This window comes from Phascolarctos cinereus, unplaced genomic scaffold (assembly GCF_003287225.1).
Source record: "Phascolarctos cinereus isolate Bilbo 61053 unplaced genomic scaffold, phaCin_HiC Scaffold_726;HRSCAF=1367, whole genome shotgun sequence".
Classification (NCBI taxonomy): Eukaryota; Metazoa; Chordata; class Mammalia; order Diprotodontia; family Phascolarctidae; genus Phascolarctos; species Phascolarctos cinereus.
Window position 1 is genome coordinate 257,854,152 of NW_027556098.1, and position 20,981 is coordinate 257,875,132.

The 20,981-nt window shown below is 38.8% G+C and overlaps 1 protein-coding gene across 2 annotated transcripts in view; it reads right to left on the bottom strand.

Annotated features, from left to right (window-relative positions):
- TNFRSF19 (TNF receptor superfamily member 19) overlaps positions 1-18,468 on the bottom strand; it is a 91,582-nt gene extending 73,114 nt beyond the window's left edge. The window contains exon 1 of one of the 2 annotated variants that reach the window (XM_020997201.2): positions 17,686-18,468. The gene's annotated coding sequence lies outside the window, so the exon portion shown is untranslated. Of the gene's footprint in view, positions 1-6,343; positions 6,625-17,685 lie in introns of those variants that run through there. The other variant, XM_020997202.2, reaches the window with a different exon arrangement.
- Between the last annotated feature and the right edge of the window lie 2,513 nt (positions 18,469-20,981).

Here is a 20,981-nt window from a genome sequence, read left to right on the forward strand (position 1 = left end):
TTGATGCTTAACATTTAAGTTTTTTTTTTTTAAATTTTGACAGCACTCTTTCCCTCATATTCCTTTGATTCCATATTTCCAAAAATGAGCTGTATATATAATCTTGCCAAAGACCCAAAATGTACATCTTAAACGAGTATTTCAAATAGCCTGGATAATTTTCAGAACAAGTCATTTACTTGTTTTATTTTCCATCCTTTCTATGAAAACCACTTGATTTATTAGCCACTAGATGCAGCCCATGTTAGAAGTAACCGTTTTCATGTAATAATCATATATTAACTTTATATAATGAAGCCATATTCATCCTTTACATTTTTTCCAATATGCAATAACCTGAAATATTTTTTTAAATCAACTTTAATGTAAATTGGCATGCTCACAATTTATAAAAACCGGGGCTGAGGTAAAGCCAGTGCTATAAATGCAGACTTTAGTATTTTAATACCTAGACTGTAATCATAAATGGATTAAAAACAAATGTCAGTCTTGAACGTCAAATGATGCAAAATGAATCATAAATATAGAGTACTTCTATCTTCAGGAGGGATTACAACCACCAGCATCTCCTATGGTCTATACTCTCATATTTTAGCTTTCAATTTCACTCTATTCAGCTATAAAAATTTCCTTGTGGCATTGTGTAACTGGCAAATCTGTGTGCAGCCTAGGAACTCTTATAGAGGTGTGCTGTATTACACATATTGATGTTGGCCTAGAGATGGAAATGATTTTCTTTTTTGCAATCATGAAATATTTTCTACAAGCTTTAAAATTTTCTGCTGCCAAATGCAATATCTTCAAACACCCAAAGTTCAAAAACGTTAAGACCGAATGTCAAGCTCTGAAAATCATGCCAATTTGGAAAAAAAAATCAAATCAGTACAAGGTTTTTTAAGTCTAGACTCTCCTCCCTATAACCCTATCCCCAAATGGTGAATGAGTTTCACAGGTCAATGGGTGGATATCATTTTTACATTATAAGACATACTGATGCTTTCAAAATTGTTGCCCAATGACGATGTGGTCACTAAAATATCATAAAAATTTATGAACCTGCCTTGTAGATAGACCTATGCATCCTAAATTCAGAACAAAAATATCAATTTGAATGTGAAAGGGGCTTTAAAAAACCACATTTCCCTTCTTTTGGAGGAAATCTTACTCCTGCATCCTCCAAATATTGCTGTCTAAACTATTCTTTTAAAATATATCCTGAGGAGATGACAATACCTTCTTTCATAACCCACTGCAGCCTTCTTTTCTCCAGGCTAAATACTCACCATTCCTTTAATACCTAGACAAGTTGATTGAGGAACCCTTTAAGAATACTCACTCAGACTGATGAGTGTTCATGCCACTTTGTTTCATATAAGTGCTGGGGCTTTTTAACTCAGGTAGAAGAAATCTTTTTTTTTTCTCTAGTTGTTTATTTTGATCACCTTTGTGTACTGTGTACTGTTTAATCAATATTAACGTTGTTTTCTGGGACAGTGCTCTTGGTCTATTTTAAATCCTTTAGAGTTTACATTTATTATTTTTAGTTCAAGGAAATGGCAAGGTAGAATTGAACTGGCTTTTGCCCAGACTGAACTCTGTATGATTTTTGCCCAGACTGAGCTGTATATAACTATACACTGGCCATTGAATATGGCTCTTGCTAAGGGCAAGTACAGTACATTCTGCCCCTCTGGCGATGGTATGATCCCCGGTCACTCGTGATTTCTGTGGTTTCTTCTAAATACATCACATTTATTTTTCTCCCCTCTTCATTATTTATTATGTAATTAACAAAAAATCTGGAGGACCAGAATTTAGAGTTGAAAATTTTTCTCCCTTTTTCTCCCCCCCCACCCTCCCCAAGATGGTGCACAATCTGACATACGCTTTACATTTACATACCCATTAAACATATTTTCACATTAGTGAAGTTGTAAGTAAAAATTAAAACCAATAGGAGGAACCATCAGAAAGATGAAACAAAATTCAACTTAAGGTAAAATTAAGTGAGATTTGACTTCCATAGTTCTTTCTTTGGATGTGGACAGCATTTTCCATCCCGAGGCCTCTGGAGATGTCTTAGATCCTCATAATGCTGAGAAGGGTTCAGTTTAACATTCTTAGTCATTGCATAACTGTGGCTGCTATTGTATACAAAGTCCTCTGGTTCTGCTCACTTCACTCAGCATCAGACCATATAGTCTTCCAGGTTTTTCTGAAGTCAGCCTGTTCATCATTTCTTATAGCACAATAGTATTCCATTACATTCATATACCACAAGTTGCTCAGCCATTCCCCAATTGATGGGCATCCTCTCAATTTCCAATTCTTTGCCACCACAAAAAGAGCTGCTATGAATATTTTTGTACATGTGGGTCCTTTTCCCATTTGTTTGATCTCTTTGGGATATAGCCCTAGAAGTGCTATTGCTGGATCAAAGGGTATGCACATTTTTGTAGCCCTTTGGGCATAGTTCCAAATTGTTCTCTAAAATGGTTGGATCAGTTCACAACTCCACCAACAATGTATTAGCGTTCCAATTTTCCCACATCCTCTCCGACATTTATCATTTTCCTGTTTTGTCATGTTGGCCAATCTGATAGGTGTGATGTGGTACCTCAGAGTTGTTTTGATTTGCATTTCTCTAATCAATAATGATTTAGAGCATTTTTTCATATGACTATACATGGCTTTAATTTCTTCATCTGAGAACTGCCTGTTCATGTCCTTTGACCATTTATCAATTGGGGAATGGCTTGTGTTCTTATAAATTTGTCTTAATTCTCTATATATTTTAGAAATGAGGCCTTTATCAGAAAGACTTGTTGTAAAAATTCTTTCCCAATTTTCTACCTTCCTAGAAGAAATCTTTTTAAAAGGCTATATAGACCCACAGGCATACCTTTAAGGCTCACAGAACATAATACGATTACATTCAATTATCCTAATTTTTACTGTCAGAATCTCCCAAAAGAAAACAAGCTGTGAATGAACTGTCATGGGAAAAAAATACATCGAATAAACTGCCTGCTTTTGATTTTTGTCTTCAGCTTTGAAGTTTATTTTTAAGTCTCTAACTATTTAATAATAAATTGCCATTGGGCAAACTTTTCTCAACTGGTTTTATAATGCAGGCCAATGCAGTGGGAAAATGGCTGGATTTGGAATCACAGTCCAGCTTCCTTTCTGTCACTTACTGCCTGTGTAACCTTGGGATATTTGGGCAGCATAGTGGATAGAATGCCCAGCCTGGAGTCAGAAAGACTCATCTTCCTGAGTTCCAATCTGGCCTCAGATACTTCCTATCTGTGTGATCCTGGGCAGGTCATTGAACTCTGTTTGCCTCAGTTTCCTCATCTGTAAAATGAGCTGGAGAAGGAAATGGCAAACCACTCCAATATCTTTGCCAAGAAAACCCCAAATAGGGTCACAAGGAGTCAGACACAACTGAACAACAACAACAACTATGGGCATTTCGCTTCCTTTTTCTGGCCCTCAGTTTCCCCACCTGTAAAAAGGATTTGGACAAAATGACCTCTAAAATTCTTTCCAGCTCTAAGTTTATGATCCTATAATTGTCTTGTGGAATCAAGGGGCAATCAATTCACTGACTTGGTATTGTACACTTATTCTAAGTAGGCATACTTATTTAAAATTCATTAAATGAAACTTTTTAAATGAACTTTTTACTACAATTTTGAATTTTTTTCTTTCAGTATTTGTTCATTAGGTTTGGAATCAGCTAAGTTTTTCCAGACATTAAAAAAGCTGTTTGTTATTAGATGATGAGGAGTATAGGTTCAATCCTTTAAATAAATTTGAAAATAAGGAGTCAAATTCTATTTTAACCCTAAATCTACCTCTGAATCTATTTGTGAGTATGAATGGAACTTTTGACTTTTGGTTAAAAGTTTACTTAGTAAGCTCTAAGTTCATGAAGTAGAATTATAACTGAGATAAGTAACATTCATCTTGTATGGGCAGTATGTGGCAATTACAGATTCCACAGTCTATGTAAACTATAGATCATAAGCATCTGAAGTGTATGTATCTCTTTCTTTTTAAAGTCTCATAGATATGTAGCCCTAGGCAAATGAAAGCCATGGTCCTAATGCAAATGCCTTGTAAAAGGGACCGTACCAGGTTAAAAAAGTAAAGACAAATTTTTATGTTCTAAAATTCAGATTCATGTGCAAAACTAATTTTAAATTTCTATAAAACCTACTATATGGCCCTTTAATTAAAAGAATAAATTACTTCTATGGTTATCCAGAAACATACTAACAATAAATCAGCTAGCACTTAGTATGGAAAGAAAATAATATAAACTCAAATTATGTACTTTATGGAAACAAAATAGTAAACAAGATATTTTCACTAAAGGATAAGTAAATAGCTATAAGAAACAGACCACTGTTGCATACATAGTAATAATTTCACATTATCCTTCAAGGCTAAGAAAAAAATACTTTGAAGACAAGTTTAAAAAGACAAATTTCACATTAAAATGGAATTTGGGTCACTGAAAAAAATTTTTTTTAGCATAAATAGGTGAATAGAATACCAAGAATGGCCTTGTAATGTTTCATATTCTGCATTAATGATGAATGATTAAAGTCACACCACATGTGTCTTTCTGGAATTAATTCAACAATGAACTATGACATTAAGCAACCAAATATTTTCCTTTTCTGTCTCATAACATGCTCATTATTTTCCAATCTATACCTCCCACTTATACATTCATTTCATTTTTTTTAAATTAGTTCTTTGCACCAAGCTACTGATGAAGCTGGAGAAGGATGACAGCTTTTGATAGTAAGACTCAATTACTGTCAATTGCCAAATCTAAATTCTACCTGTAAACTGGTCAGTAAGTGACGTGTGAAACCTCACCTACTTGAGAAGCATATAGAAATAAAGTAGCAGCAAAAATGCCTAAGGTGTATAATTACCTACACAACATAAAAGATGCTGAAGAAATCCTTCCCTAATGCAAAATAATCTGTCCCTTGCAAAAAAGTATCTGATTATGGAATAACTACAGTAAAATAAATTCTTCAGTTTATGCACATCCTGTTTATCAATAACATTTGCTGTCAATATAGTGGAATCTTAATCAAGTAAGACTGTTACAAGAAAAAGAATACATCTCAGCTAGTCAATATACATTTATTAAGTGTCCTGTCACTGTCCTAAGGTGAGGATGTGTGAACTTACACAGAACTACTGAATTACAAAAACTGTATTCTGTCGGGGTTTTTGTTTACAAAATTGACGTTTTTGTTCATTCAAAAAAGTGATCCCATTAAAGATTTCTTACATGTTAAATACAGACATGATAAAAAAGTGTCCCATAATCAAGGCAGTCCGCTCATTTCAACTCATTCAAACCTTTATTACCAAAGTCATAATTAACTCATGTTATATTTATCTCCACAGAACATCAACGGCAAATGTAAAAGGACTTGCAGGTTGTGAGGATCAAACTTTCCCCCCTTTAAACAGGAAAGAAAGGGCAACCACAAATCTGTTAAGCTCTTTCTACCACATTTTTTTTTAACATTAAAGTCCTTCATAAATGTCAACCTTCAAGAGAAAGGATAGCATGTTTATGTAACATTTATGAGGCTTTTGAAAGCCCCTTCTACCTCCCTCCCCGGCTACAATTCTTTTCTGTAATTGCAGAGACTAAACTTGTTAATATGCGAGGCTGTTTCCAGCTGCTAAAATCAGTAAGCAGCTCAGCAGTCCTGAATCCTGGATGCCCGTAGGAACAAGTACCCTGGCAGCTCTCGCGTGCAGTTATTTGGGGTTATTTCCGAGGTGACCACTAACACAGCAGAGACCACGCGTTTGGAAACAGACTAGGCAATATTCTCAACTTTTCTCTGTCTCTTACCCAAATCTTGGAGCATTCAAAAGGTCCTTGGGACAAGCCCATGATTTTAGAGTTGAAGTAACCTTCCCTTCCAGAAGAGAATAAATAAAGTTTTCCCATTCCTCTCTCTGGCTCATAGGTGCTTACTCCCCTTGCCGGAGTTGAAATCCCTCAGTTTTCCTCCTTCCCTGAAAGACCCAGCGATACCTCGGCCTTCCTCCCTTTCCAAAGCGCTCTACCATCCAGTGCGCGCTCTATGTCTCTCCAAAGCCAGCCACACTCACACCTTCTGCTGCCCTGGATGCGCTCCCACCCAAGGCGATCATCGGGCAGCTCCAGCCCCTCACAGGCAAGGCAGAACCCCTCCTCCGGCCCCTGCACAGTGGAGTCGCCTGAGGGCGAACATAGCACAGCGCAGGGCAGGCTGGGCAGCAGCGAGGCGCCCATCCCGGGGCAGCTCACCTTCTACAGTCCCTCGGAGGCCCCTCCCGGAGCGCACTCCTAGCCTGGCTCCCTCCTTCCCCTCCGAAGCCCGCCAGGGTCAAGCCCCACGCAGCTCGGCGCCAGGTTGAGCTGCTCTGGGCTAGGGGGCAGCGGGGCTCGGCGATGGAAGGGACGGCGGGTCCTGGGGGGTTGGCTCTGGCAGCTGCTGCTCGAAGCGGTAGCCTCCGCACAGCGCCCTCCCGTAGCCCGGGCAACAGCAGCCGCCACTGCCACCGCCTCCGCCGCCCCAGTCCTTCCAGGCAGGCTCACTCTGCGCGGCCCCTCCCTCCTCTCCTGTACTCTCCTGCCTACTCCTCCTCTCCTTTGCAGGCCCAGCCCTCTTCTCCTTCTTCAGAGCCAGCTTGGCTTCTCCAGAGACCAAGCATTCCCTGTAGGGGCGCTAGCCCCGCTCTGCGCCACCCCCTCCTCGCCCTTACAGCCTCATCTGTGCCCCGCACCTGGGCTGATGTCCTACCTAGTTCCATGCTCACTGACCGTTATTGGGGGCGTTAGCAGCAGCTCACCACCGTGGTCTGAGGAGGGAACAGCAATAACCTTCCTCCTAGGACTCTGGAGAGGCACTGGAGTAGGCAACCAAAGACAGGAGGTAGAATCAGCAACCTGACGTGGGCTTGTTGCGCTCTTTTTATGGTGGGATGGGGGGGGAGAAAGATTGTAGTGGGTGAGGGGAAACAAGGGAATAAGCATTTATTAAGCACTTATGGGCCAGGCACTGTGCCAAGCCCTTTACAAACATCTCATTTGATCCTCACAATAACCCTGGGAGCTAGGTGAACCTCACAAACTTCATTATCTAGTTGAGGAAACTGAGGCAAACAAAGGGTAAGTGACTTGCCCAGGGTCACACAGCTAGGAAGAGTCTGAGGGTGGATTTGAATTCAGGTGTTGCTGACTCCAGACTAGGCTCTATCCAACTTCTGCCACCTAACTGTCCCTAGGTAGAAGGCTTCTCTTCTGCTCTTGGCATTTCCCCCATTTAATTAAACAAAAATGTATTAAGTGTGTACTGTGTGCAGAGAACTACTAGACACAGGTGGAGATAAAGAGGTAAGGAATAGTTCCTACCTTCATGAAGCTCATAATCTAATTGGGGATAAGACACAAACACAAATAACTAAATATAGTTAAAAGGGCTCTTTCCCCAATGTCTAGGCTATTTCTGAAAAAACTCAGATTTTCATTTGCCAGGCTTCAGATCTCACTACTCTGTGGGTCCTACCCTAGTAGCAAGAGCCCAAGTATTGCTTTTGGATATCCTTGGTTGAGGAAAGCCGCTTGGCATGGTGGGTCAGAGAGATCATTGTTACCCACCCTGTTCATTCAAAAAGATTTTTGAACACCTATTATAAATGCATTGCAGTGTGCTAGTGCCTGGGTGTGATCCAAAGACATGTAGGACTAGCATCTAGTCTGGTAGCTTAGTGGTGCAGTGCATAGAGTGCTGAGCCTGGAAACAGGAAAACTCATCTTGCTGAGTTCAAATTTGACCTTAGATACTTCCTAGCTGTGTGACCCTGGGGAAGTCACTTAACCCTGGTTGCCTTCCTTTCTTCATCTATAAAATGAGCTGGAGAAAGAAATGAGAATGGCACACCACTTCAGTATCTTTGACAAGAAAACCCCAAATGGGGTCAAGAAGAGTCAGAAATGGCTGAATAATAAGACTAGTGTCAGTGGTTCTTAAGATGGGGTATATGACCTTGGTGATTTTTTTGATAACTATTTCAATATACTAAGTTTCCTTTTTATTTTATGCATTTTATTTTATGTATTTAAAAATGTTGTTCTGAGAAGGTTTCACCAAAGTCCCAAAGGAATCTAACACACATGTAAAACCGCTTCTAGCTCCTTACAGTTTGGTGTGTGCTAGTTAAAGCTCTCCAGATACTTTTTAGGCTTTTGAAATCAAAAGGCTGTGCCTTATACTTCTTTACTTATGAAGCACATGACTCAGCAAACTTGGTACCTTCTTCCTTCTCATCTCTGTCTCCTGGCATCCTTCAAGTACTAGCAAAATCCTACCTATTCCAGGAAGCCTTTTCCAGTCCTCCTTAATTCTACTGCCTTCTCTCTCTAGGTTATTGACAATTTATTATAGTCTAAAGGGCCTGTTTGTACATAGTTGTTTGAATGTTGTCTCTTCCATTAGACTATGAGTTCCTTGAGGACATGGACTGTCTTTTACCTTTCTTTGTATCCCTGGGTACTTAGCACAGTGCCAGGTGCATAGTAGGCACTTAATAAATGTTTACTAACTGTCCAAATATTTGTTGAATCACTGGCTGGTTGACTGAAGATGATGGCTTACTACTACCATACATGGAAAAGGTGAGAATTCAGAAGAGTCTTTCATAATTAAATGGCTTATGAGGTCCCTTTCTGCTCTGGATCCATGGTCTTATGATATAGATAGACCACTCAAAGGTCAGCTAGTCCAATGCCCTCATTTTACATGTGAGGAAATTGGGCTAAGGGAAGCTAAGCAATTTTTCCAAAGCAACACTGATACCAAGTATCAAAAGGGAGCTTTGAACTCATATTCTCTGACTCCAGCGTCACTGCTCTTTCCATTGTACCATACTGCGTCTCCTACATTTATAGCTTACTAAACAGTTTAAAATATGTACTCATAGCTCAGAACTATAGCTTCCTATTATGGAGGACCTGAGTTCAACCTCGGAGATTTTCCAATAAGTATAATCAGTTTGCCTCTGCCCCTTGGGGCTCAGAGAACATCTGAATTGGGCTAATTTCTCTTTCAAACTCCATACTAAACAAGGAATCAAACATAAAAGACATTTATTAATTCAATCATGAAAACAAAAAGGACTTGTACTGAGTCCATAGACAACCCCTTTAGTGAGTTCCATGATCTCGAGGGACCTACATCATGGCTCTACTCTTATGGTGACACCCTATGGTTAATCTCTTCCCACTCCACCCCCCAAAGCACAGAAAGAAGCCTCCCAGACCTTGAGAATCTATATCACTCACAGTACCAGTTAAGGATATTATCTAAATTTGTTTTTCCACTTTATGTCTGTGTGCCCCATTGTTCAGCTCCTTCTGTGATCCTTGTCTGGGTGATCTTTCTTCCTTGTTCAAGTTCAGTTCTAGCCCCTGTTGTGAACCAGAAACTCTTCTGTTTAATAAAAAACAAAAAACAAAAAAAACCAAAAAAACCCCCTCCTTTATTACTCTGCTGCTGTCAACTTGTGTTCCTATAGCAAATGATTTTGTCCAAGAACTCCTCACTTTTCCATTGCTTCTGCATTCACCACTTCAATCTGCCGCCTTACATTGCTGCTTCCACCATTGCCAAGTGTTTCCCTTCCCTCTGGAAAATGTTACAGCCTGGGCCAATATGCCTTTGGTTTAGTTAAGAAATCTCCATCCCCTTTGTTAGTCAGACTTACAGCTGCACCCTTTCTGTACACATAAAAACCCCTCAGGTAGCTATGAAGATCTTCATTCAGAGCCTTCACTCTTAGCTAAATTGAATAAATTCCACTCAACTTTTCCCAGCCTCAGAGTACAAGTAATGTGCCCCAATAGATCAGCACCTTTCCAAAGAAAATGAATCTCTTTGAGGCTGGTTTGAACACTGTCTTTATTTACTTTTCCAATTCCCATCATTTCTCAGTCCCCCAACTCCCAAGCCATGCACATTATCCAGAGACTTGAAGAAGCCTGAACAGAGAACCAGGAACCTAAAAGGTGAAGTGGAGCAAAGCTGGCAGCCATTGCCATCAAGCTTGCCCCAGTGGCAAAGGCGCACTTCCTCATTACTCATGACCTCATTTGATCCTTACAACAACAACCTTGTAAGAGAGGAGAGACACTGTTACTACCAGTTTACAGATGAGAAAACTGAGTTTCAGGGTGGGCAGGTAACTTGAGCAAAGTTATAATAATAGGCCAAGCCTGGCCTACATGCTAGGTCTTCTGACTGTCCTTTCTACCATATTCACTCTCCATTTTGGTCAGAGTAGCTATATGTCCAAATATGTGCATAGGGAGTGTTAGCCCAGCATAAGTGTGAAGGACAGATTAAGGAAGGAAATAAGAATTTATTAAGTGCCTAATCCGTGCCAGGCACTGTGCAAAGAGCTTTACAAATGTTATCAAATTTAATCTTCAAAACAGCCCTGACAGGTAGGTGCTATTATTATCCCTATTTTACACATGAGGAAACTGAGGCAGACAGAGGGAAAATGACTTGCCCAGAATTATGTCATTTAATAAGTATCTGAGGCCATTATTTGAATTCAGGTCTTTCAGACTACAGCCCCAGCTCCCTACCCGCTGCACTGTCTAGCTGATGTAAAACAAGTGGAGGCAAGCCTACCTGGAAGAAGGTGATTGCAGTACTACAGATGGGAGGTAATGAGGATCAGTACTAAGTGTGGTAGCAATGGGAATAGAGGAGGGACAAATGCAAGGGATATAGCTCAAGTTGGATTAAAAATAAATGAATAGGAGAAGTATGAGTCAAAGATAGCCCCAAGCTTGTAAACATGAGAGATTGGATGGATTAATGGTAATGCCACTAGTGGAGTCAGAAGGAGGTACCACTTTGAAGGAGAAAATAATAAGGTTGGGTTTTGGACATAGAGAAGTTGAGGTTTGTTGGTGATAGAATCAAGGTAAAAAAGTTCTGTAGGCAGCTGGAAGTGCAGATGCGAAACTCAGGAAGATAAAATTGGGGAACCATCTGTATAGAGGGTGATAGCTGAAACATGAGAGCAAATGAAACTGTCAACAGAAAGAAAAAATAAGGACAGAGCTTTGGGGAACACCCAACTTAAGAATGAGGAGGCAGCGAAGGAGATGAGATCGCCAGAGGATTAGGAGGAGAAACAGAAGATAGTATGCAGAAAGAGAGAATCATCAAGAGTTAAAAAATACTGCAAAGAAGTCATGGAAGAAGAATCTGGTGAGGACAGGAGAATGCCATTGGATTTCATTATAAGGAGGAAGTTTTGTCAGTTGTGAGTACAGAAGCCTTATGGAAAAGGGGTGAAGAGAGAGTGGGTAGTGAGGGAACAGACACATGGGTATAGAAAATACGTATATTTTCAAGAACTTTGCAGGGGAGGAGAGAAGAGATTCTGGATGGATACTGCATAAGGTAAAAATGTCAAGGGAAGGCCCTTTTAGGACAGGGAAACCTGACCTTGTCTGTAGTCATATGCTTTGCCCCATTTGGTCTGCTATCCTCCCTGTTCCAAACCATAAACAGACCATGATCATTTTTGCATCTGTGCCTTTTGGTTCATAGTTTCCCCTACTTGAAATAAATCTTGATCCTGCCTCCTTCATGACTTCTGTCTGATCTTTCAGTTCTCATTGATATCTCTGAATTCCATTGTATTTATAATTATAAACACAGTTTAGCAATTAATCTCTGTTTCAAATGTGCTCATTTTGTCTTTCCCTAGAAGACTGGAAGTTCCTTGAGGGCAGATCATGTCTCATATACAGTACCATCAAGTATAATACCAGGCACATATAAATAGATGCTGAGTCAACGCATATTTGTTGTTCAGTCTTTTCAGTAGTCTGACTCCTCACCCTATTTGGGGTTTTCTTGGCAAAGATTTCTTGCCATTTCCTTTTTCAGCTCATTTTTACAGATGAGGAAACCAAGGCAAACAGGATTAAGTGACTTGCCCAGGGTCACACAAATAGGAAGTATCTGAGGCCAGATTTGACCTCAGGAAGATGAGTCTTCCTGACTCTAGGCCTGGCACTCTATCCACTGTGCCACCTAGCTGCCCCAACACTTATTATGTAATTGAATTTAAGGTAGTTTGTAACATGAAGTTAAAATTTCTACATTATTTGGAACTCATCATGAAACTCATAAAATACCTTCAAATAAAAGGGCATTTTTGTGCTACATGCAGATAACTGGCCTTATATAATTTTGAAATGCCATGTTATTAGTGACAATACTTCTGTATCAAATTATCTTGCACATTATATCTACATATAGTTAGCATTTAAATATTGTTTTATATGTGTATATATGTGTATACACATACATATATATGTATAGATGATTCACCTAATCCATTCATTCATCCAACAAACTACTGAACACACTGTGCCACAGTGGATAGAGCCCCAGGCCTAGAGTCAGGATAATCTGAGTTCAACTTTGGCCTTAGACACTTCCTAGCTGTGTAACCCTGGGCAAGTCACTTAACCCTATTTGCCTCAGTTTCCTCAACTGTAAAATGCACATAATTATAGCACCTAATGGGCACAGTGGTTTTGAGGACCAAATAAGATAATAATTATAAAGCACTTAGCACAGTGTCTGGCACATAGTCATTGCTATGTAAATGTTATTATTATTATTATTATTATGTACCTATTATGTGCCCCAAACTTTGCTAAGTGCTATGAATACAAAGGTAAAAATAAAATAGTATCTAGCCTAAAGTAGCTTAGATTCTAAAGGAAGCAATACATCTTCTTATAAATAAATGCAAAATATGCACAGAGTAAATCCTGAGGAAGGAGCCTAGCAAATGGAAAAAATAGGAAAGCCTTTCTGGAGGAGGTGGATAGAGATTCAAAGAGGCAGAAATGAGGGAGAATGTTCCTTGGGGCACAGCCTGTGCACAGAATCTGGAGTTGGAATGTTATCAAGCACTGGTGACTAGGACAGTTTGGCTGGAATATAGATAGAGTGCATGAGAAGAAATAATAGATAATAAGCTTGGAAAGGCAGACTGGAGAAATACTGACTTTAATCAATGCATTGGAGGTCAGACATATAGCCATGTAGACATATATATATGTGCACACATGCACACATATGTATAGGTACACATGTACATTATGCACACACATAAACATATAGTGGATAAGGAGGCTGCTTGGACATCATACTTTACATATATGATGTCTGCTAAATGAAATGATGCAAATAAATGTGTCATGATTTAGAGCGTAGTGCTGAGAACCTTTTGTTGTTGTTTTTGTCTGGTCATTTCCATTGTGTCTAACTCTTTATGACCCCATTTGGGGTTTTCGTGGCAAAGACACTGGAGTGGTTTGCCATTTCCTTCTCCAGCTCATTTTTACAAATGAGGAAACTGAGGTAAACAGAGTTATGTGACTTGGCCAGGGTCACACAGCTAGTAAAGTGTCTGAGATCAGATTAGAACTCAGGAAAATGAGTGCTCTGACTTTAGGCCTAGCATTCTATCCATCTGCCGCCTAGCTACTGAGAAGCTACCTCCTTTAAAAAAAAAATCTTTGCCCCAAGCATTCCTGGATGGTTAAACTCATGTACTTTTTATATGAAAAGAAGGAGATTCAAACTCAGTCTATTCTATTCTTTCCATGATAGAGAAGTTAGAATTTTGAAAAAGATAGGTTGGAGTCATCTTTGGTTTGGAGGCTAGAAAAGCTTCCTGTGCTTCCTCTTTTTCTCATTTTTCTCCCTTCGTGCTTCTCTTTTTCTAATCCCTATCTATTTAAAGGAAGAAGTATGAGGTAGCAGCAGAAGTCTGTGCTGTGAATGTGAACAGAGATTGTCCTCTCTGGAAGTTCCAACTTCCTTTCAACTCTGATAAAACCAGTTTCTCCATGTTTCACTTTAGGTTGAATGAATTCTTTCAAAAATTTTTCTTTCCCTTCCTCCATCAGAATGCCCCAGGTATGAACTTTGTGTTTTTATATCTTTGTGGATGCCTGTGGCATCTTCATGCCATCTTGGGGGATCTTTCTTTCCTTACTCAGAGGGGAAAGAGTCAGGCCAACCGAGTGGCTGACCAAGATATGGTTAGTTCTACCCTGAAAAAGAGGACAAATGGATACATGTTTAAACTCTATAACTCTGTGATATTTGTTGGACCTCACTTGTGTCCTATACCTGCTCTTCAGTTTATAGAGTTGCTTGGAGGGCACTGAAAGATTGTCAAGAAGCAGGTTTGTACATGAAAGAACTTGGACCCTTGGCCTTCCTTCATCCTTGAGACCCACTCTCTGCCCACTATACTGCACTGTCTCTGGATTGTGTGATAACTGGCAGAATTATGGCACCCATAATTATCTGTTCAAATATAATATGCAAAAGTGTTATAGGAGAAGATTGTTAGAAGATCTGAACCACACTAAGCTTTGAAAATAAGGTTGTTACCTCTTTGTAGCACCTTTGATAAAAAATAATTTATTGTCAATCTGGAATTTTTCTTGAGTTCTATGTGATCCTTTGTAATAATCAAATACAACTTGTGGATGATGGCTGTTTTACCTAGAAAATGTTGTGTATATATAGGTCTTACATATTAGAGTTGGTAAGCAAATTACCCACATTACTTTAATTGGCACTGGCAAATACCTTAATACATTCCTTATCTGGAATATTTGCTTTTTCTGCTTAGGCATTTTGTTTTCAAGAAAGAAAAAGGCAGGAAAGGCTACTGAAAAGCATTCCCAGTAATGTGGAAAGAGATTTTAAAAAATCATAAGTGCTTCCATATATGGAACAGATAATGAGATTTGTTCACAGTTGTTTCACAATAATATCAATGGGAGTTTTAGCATATGCAGCCAAAGCTTTAAGCTAGTGTCTGGGGAGCTCACTGGAAATATTTAGGAAAACTCCAAATTCTCCTTAAATTCTCCAGACAGTTGGCTAAATACAATTTCTCAGTGGCATTTAGAAAATTCACAAAAACTATTTTAAATGTGGTGATAAATAACCATAATGATAATATTTTTAGAAGGCATACTTTTGCTTGCCTTGCTAAGCCTACTAACTTGGTGTATGTGATACTCTCCGGTAGGAATGTAGAAACCGATTCATGTGGTAGAGATGCAAAAAGGGGATAGCTGAGAAGTAATTTGGAGCTGCCATGTTGATAGACAAAAGTGCTTGACATAGCTGTCTGGTAGCAGAAAATGCACACCAGGGGAAGTTGCTATCTTTGTATCTCAAAGACTAACATTGTTCCCCAGTCGGCTACACAATACACTTGTTAGAACAGTTGTTAGACAGTTATGCTACTCACTATGCTATCTGGTACATTCACCCCCACCATCGCCACAGCACACAGCCAGGGCAATCTTTGAGTAGTTATCAATCACGCTGTACTTCTGAAATTGAGAATTGCTAGCTCATTGACATGGAAACCTATAATTACAGCTCTACCCAATTGTTCTTTTTTAAACATTGTGACTTGTGTAATTTCTCAGCCTGAGGCTGTGTCTATACAAAGTCAGCAGTTATTTATTTAATTTAATTAATTCAGGTAAAATGGATCGGGGAGGGGGAGACCTGAATTGCCTGCTCTGGCCCTCTGGCCTGAATTAACCACATATTTGCCAACTTTTTTTTTTCCATTTTGTTCTGTGTAGACAGCTCAAGTTTGTTATAATGAGATTAACAAAAGGATAAATCACTATGTGAAACCGAATTAAAAGGGGGAAAATGACCGAGACAATCCTGAGGGCCAGAGCAAAGTATATCTACAGGCTGCTTTCTCAATTGTCACTTCATAGCCCTTTCTTTGAGTTTTCTTTGCACCCTGGTACAGTAAGCCTGGAGTAGTCTGAAGTACATTAAGTAAACTACATAAAAATAAAAAGTGATGCTCTGGGAGGTCATGGTCATAATTTGTTGCATTGTTAGGAGAATAAAAATTTAAATACCTCTCCTGGCACCAGTAAAAGCAACAGTTAAGACTGGAAGATTAAATTCTTACTGACAGCCCTTTAAATCACAGTCAGCTTGGCATGGTCTTAAATAACCTCCACTGACAACTATCGAAGTAGGAAAATCAGACCTACAGTGATAATTGCCCTCCTCCTAATATCAGGCAGCTGCTTTACAAAGGAATGCAAATTAATTGGTTTGGGGAAATTAATGATAGATGAAATCAGGCCTCATTAGGCCATACTTATTTCATCAGAATGCCAGGGTAAATGGTAACTGGCCCTATCACCATTTAACATGATCTTGGTTTCTTTTAGGTAACACAAAACAGAGTATTGTATGTTAACTGAATATTCTACCCAAATAAAACAAGGAGTGGGATGGGGGAGATGTTTTTAATGAATCAATGTGAAAAACACTGATCTCTCCATCATTTCATAGTGCCTTTTTGTGATTATGTTCAAAATGAAAAGATTTCACTATTTTGCTACTTAATGAACTGATAAGGTACTTGAGACTGTCTTGTTTTGTTAATAATCAACTTTCTCTTTTCAAATTCAGTTCATCTGCGTGGGTTAGATCTGTGCTTTGCCACAGTGTGTACCTTAACTGAACTTGAAGTGAAACTCAAACTTCTATTTTATGTGAAATCCTGAGTGTTGACATTTAGATAATTTTCATAAACACAAGTGGCAGATTTTAACTGGCAGCAGCTATCACTGGTAATTAGTATAATGCTAACTTGATAATTAGTATAAAACATTTTTGAGTCTTCTTTTGAATGGGTCTTGATCTTTCAAAAGGGCACACAGTATCTGCACAGGGCTTCCAACCAAGTTTAGGACAACTTGGCTTCACTTAAAAGAGAAAAAAATGATATTTAGTTTTACAAATCAAAAGCTTGAATAATATATTTTTTCAAAGATTCTCAGCAAACTGCAGGAGGACATACAGTTGTAGTGTTTATATGTACATATGTATAAATATTTACTTAAACATATATTACATATGGTGTGTGTATATATTTATTTATTAAAGCACACGAGCAAAATACAGTTTATGCAAGAGATTTACTTTGCTCTTTTATATAAGGAAGTAAATTTGTTTTAGGTAAACTTCCCCTGCCTTTAAAAAAAATCAGATATAGCTATTTATAAACAAAAAACTAAAACGAACAAAAATCTTTACATCTCCATACTTAATCTACACGTATCTATATACTAAAAACTACATCTACTCCTTGGGTGAGGTATTCTTTCTGCTACTTCTGCTGCATGCTCAAGTTGCCACAGCCATTTACTTTGGCTAGCTGAACTTGTCTCTTCTGGTTGCTTGCAACTAAATTTTTCACAGCAAACTGTGCAAACATACCACTGCAAACAATGCCTGCTGCATAAATCAACTATTACATTTCCTCTGACATTTATACTTAGAAGGGTGGCGTTGCATCGACGGGCAGATTCTGGATCGAGAGGGTTAAACTTATTTGCTCCCAACACACACACACACACACACACACACACACACACACACACACACACACACACACACATACACACAGAGGATAATAGTAATAATAAATACTACTAATAAAAAGCCTGCAACAAGATATAAAATGTAGTACCTGCAACGTGCTGAAATCTCTCCAGTCTCCGCCCTTTCAGTAATTTAGTTTCACACTGGCACCACTTCTGTACCAAATGCTTCTTCCTCCCCCAAAAATGTGTGTCAGCACAAGTCCGGACGAAACTCCAAATCCAGGAAAATAAAATTAACCGTGCAGATCAAAGGCAGACGAGCACGGAGACCAAATGCCTGTAATCTGATCAGTGATCAGATGCCATTGCATCAAAGGCAGTGCTAAGTTGTTTTGGCTTTTTTTCTTTTCAAATATGTGTTAAAAAGAAAATTCTCTTTTCGGCAGGTTGTTACCTCCCTGCCTTCTGGGTCCTTAAATGGCTTTGTTAAATGTTGCTCACTTTGGCTTCTCCCCTCGTTTCTGGGCCGGGAGAATGCGGAGGATTCCTTCCTGGCTCCCCCGAGTTGAGTGGCTGGATCTGTAGCTTTTTCAGTTCCCAAGCTGTGTTGTGGATTGTGTGTTGGGAGTTTTTCCTAGTGCCAGCGGGTTGTGCTTTATCCCTTTCATCTAGGCGAACTGCAGATCCCATGACATCATTCAACGCTGTGGGACTGGTAGGAGAGCTATAATTCAGCCTGTGGGGGAATACAGCGAGCAGGAGAGAGAGAGAGAGAGAGAGAGAGAGAGAGAGAGAGAGAGAGAGAGAGAGAGAGAGAGAGAGAGAGAGAGAGAGAGAGAGAAACAAGAGTTTGCAAGATTTCTAATCAGGTTAGTCCATTGTAACCAGCACAGGGCTCATTTCAAAGTTCCTGTTATCTGCTTCCTAGGGAGAAGGGAGAGAGAATACAGCCAGAGCTTTTATGTGTGATAAGATCCTTGATAAGTGCCAAATAAGAGCATTTAAGACCTTATCTTTGACAAAAGTCACCGTTCCCACAAAGACTAGGGTATCCGACGGTTCAGAGCAATTTAATATAGCTGCCAAGCAATTACGAAACAAACATGCCTCCAAATCGCCAGATGGACTGGGTGAATGGCATCAATAGCAACCCAACTGAATGAGAAAGAGATCTCTAAGAATTCAAGCAAATTATCCTCTTCTTGAAAGTCAAAATGGAAGAAACCCATTATCAATTAGAGAATGGCATTCAAAATTAAAACGGGGCTGTCTGAACAAGTAATTAAATCAGCAGACAACAGTCTCTTGAATTCTGTTCTCAGATCTGCCACCACCAACTCCCAGGGTGACCTTTGGCTTGGACTCAAGCTTGTCTTTGCCTTAGTTTCTGATTTTGTAAATTAGATCTAATAACAACTCCTTATGCTCATTGTTATTAGACTTAATTCATTAATACTTGTTAAGTATTTTAGGATTTTCATATGATATGGAAAGAGAGAGTACTTTCATGTTCAATGATGGTCCAAAAATATGTTTTAATTGGTCTTTCTGGGGTGATGTTACAGCCACACATAGGTAAAAAATAATATTGTTGAGTCCTGTCAGACTCTTCTTGGCAAAGGTACTGGAGTAGTTTGCCATTACTTTCTCCAGATCATTTTACAGATGAGGAAAGGAAAGTAAATGGGGTTAAGTGACTTGCCCAGGATCACACAGCTGGTAAGTGTCTGAGGCTGCTGTGCCACCTAGCTGCCCATTATTTAATATTCATTTATTTAAATGCAGTTTATTTAGTGCTTTAAAGTTTGCAAAGCACTTTGCAAATATTTCATTTTTTCCTTATGACTGCTCTAAGTGGTAGGTTGCTATAATTATCCCCAGTTTTATAGATGAGAAAACTGAGGCAGGCAGGTAAATGACTTGGCCAGACACAACTAAAAATAGTCTGAGGCAGGATTTGAGCACAGATTTTCTGAGGGCTGGTCTTTTTATCTACTGCACCACCTAGCTGACAGTTCTCCTAAACTGCACCTAGAATTTTATAATCAGAGACCTTCAATAAATGAAAAATTTAACTCAATGCCATACTTTGGTCCAATTCTTCACTGCCAATCTTGAATGAGCATATAAAATGCTTGCACAGTAAATTTTTTCCCCTTTTGTTTATTTCTTATGATCTATGAACAAAAACTCATGATGGCCTAATTTGACTTCTTTTTGTGGTCAAATATGAAGTAAGATAATGTGGTATTGCAGAGAATCTAATTTTTACAGGGCCATATTTTCCTTTGTAACACAGTACCAGGCCACAGCAAATTGTGGTTGGAAGATCATAGGGTCATAGCCTGAGAGCTGGAAGGGACCGGAGAGGTCATCTAGTTCAACTCTCTTATTTGACCAGTGTGGAACTGGAGACCAAGAGAGGTGACTTGTCTGAGGTCGCTATTTTATTTTTTTAATCATGGAAGGAAGGGAAATTATTTTGGTTTGCAAAAGAAAAAAATTCCAACTTTAAAAAAATCATTAATGATTTTTTTGTGCAAAACTGAAAGGGAAAAGTAGAATTTGATTCTTTCCTCTCTGACAGCAAGAACTGTCTTTTGTCTTTCCTAGTATCTCCAGGGTTTACCACAGTGCTTGGCACATACTAAGTGCTGAGTAAGTGTTTATTCACTGACTGCCCTTCCTCCCTCATAGACTAGTTTTTCTTCATAGAATCTAGAAATGAAAGAGATCTAGATAAATCTTCTCTTCTACAAATGAGGAAACTGAGGTCCAGACAAGTAAGGTGACTTGCCTAATGTCACATTGGTGATAAGTAGTAGAACTGGAACTCAAACTCAGGTCAACTGGTCTCTAAATACTCTGACTTTTCTTTTCCTTACAAGGTACCCCTTTCATTGTGTAATACATTTTAGAAGATGTATTTTTTTAACAAGGTAATGTTCCAAATTTGCGTAACTTTAAATGCAATCTTTTCTTTTTTTAATTGCTGATATACTTTGTTTTTACATTGACTCCATTTCTAAATCTATCACTCCTCCTCTCTTCCCTGGAGAGCCACCTCTTATAAGCAAAAAAAAAAAAAATTAAAGAGAGGAAAAAAAACATTTCAGAAAAACTAATCATGATTCTTCACCTCTATAAAAAAGGGGAGGAGGTACATTTTCTCTTCTCATTTTCAAGACTATGTTTGAGCAATATGATTAAAAAGAGGTGAGTTTCTTTATTGTTGTTATTGTTTCCGTTTACAGTATTGTAGTCATTGTGTATGTTGTTTTTCTGGTTCTACTTGCTTCATTTTGCAATTGGTTCATACACATCTTCCCATACTTCTCTGGGTTCTTCATTGTTTTCTTATGAAGCAGTAACTTTTTTTTAATAAATGGGCATCTACTTTGCTTCCAATTCATTGCTTCTACCACAAAAAAAAGTATTTTGG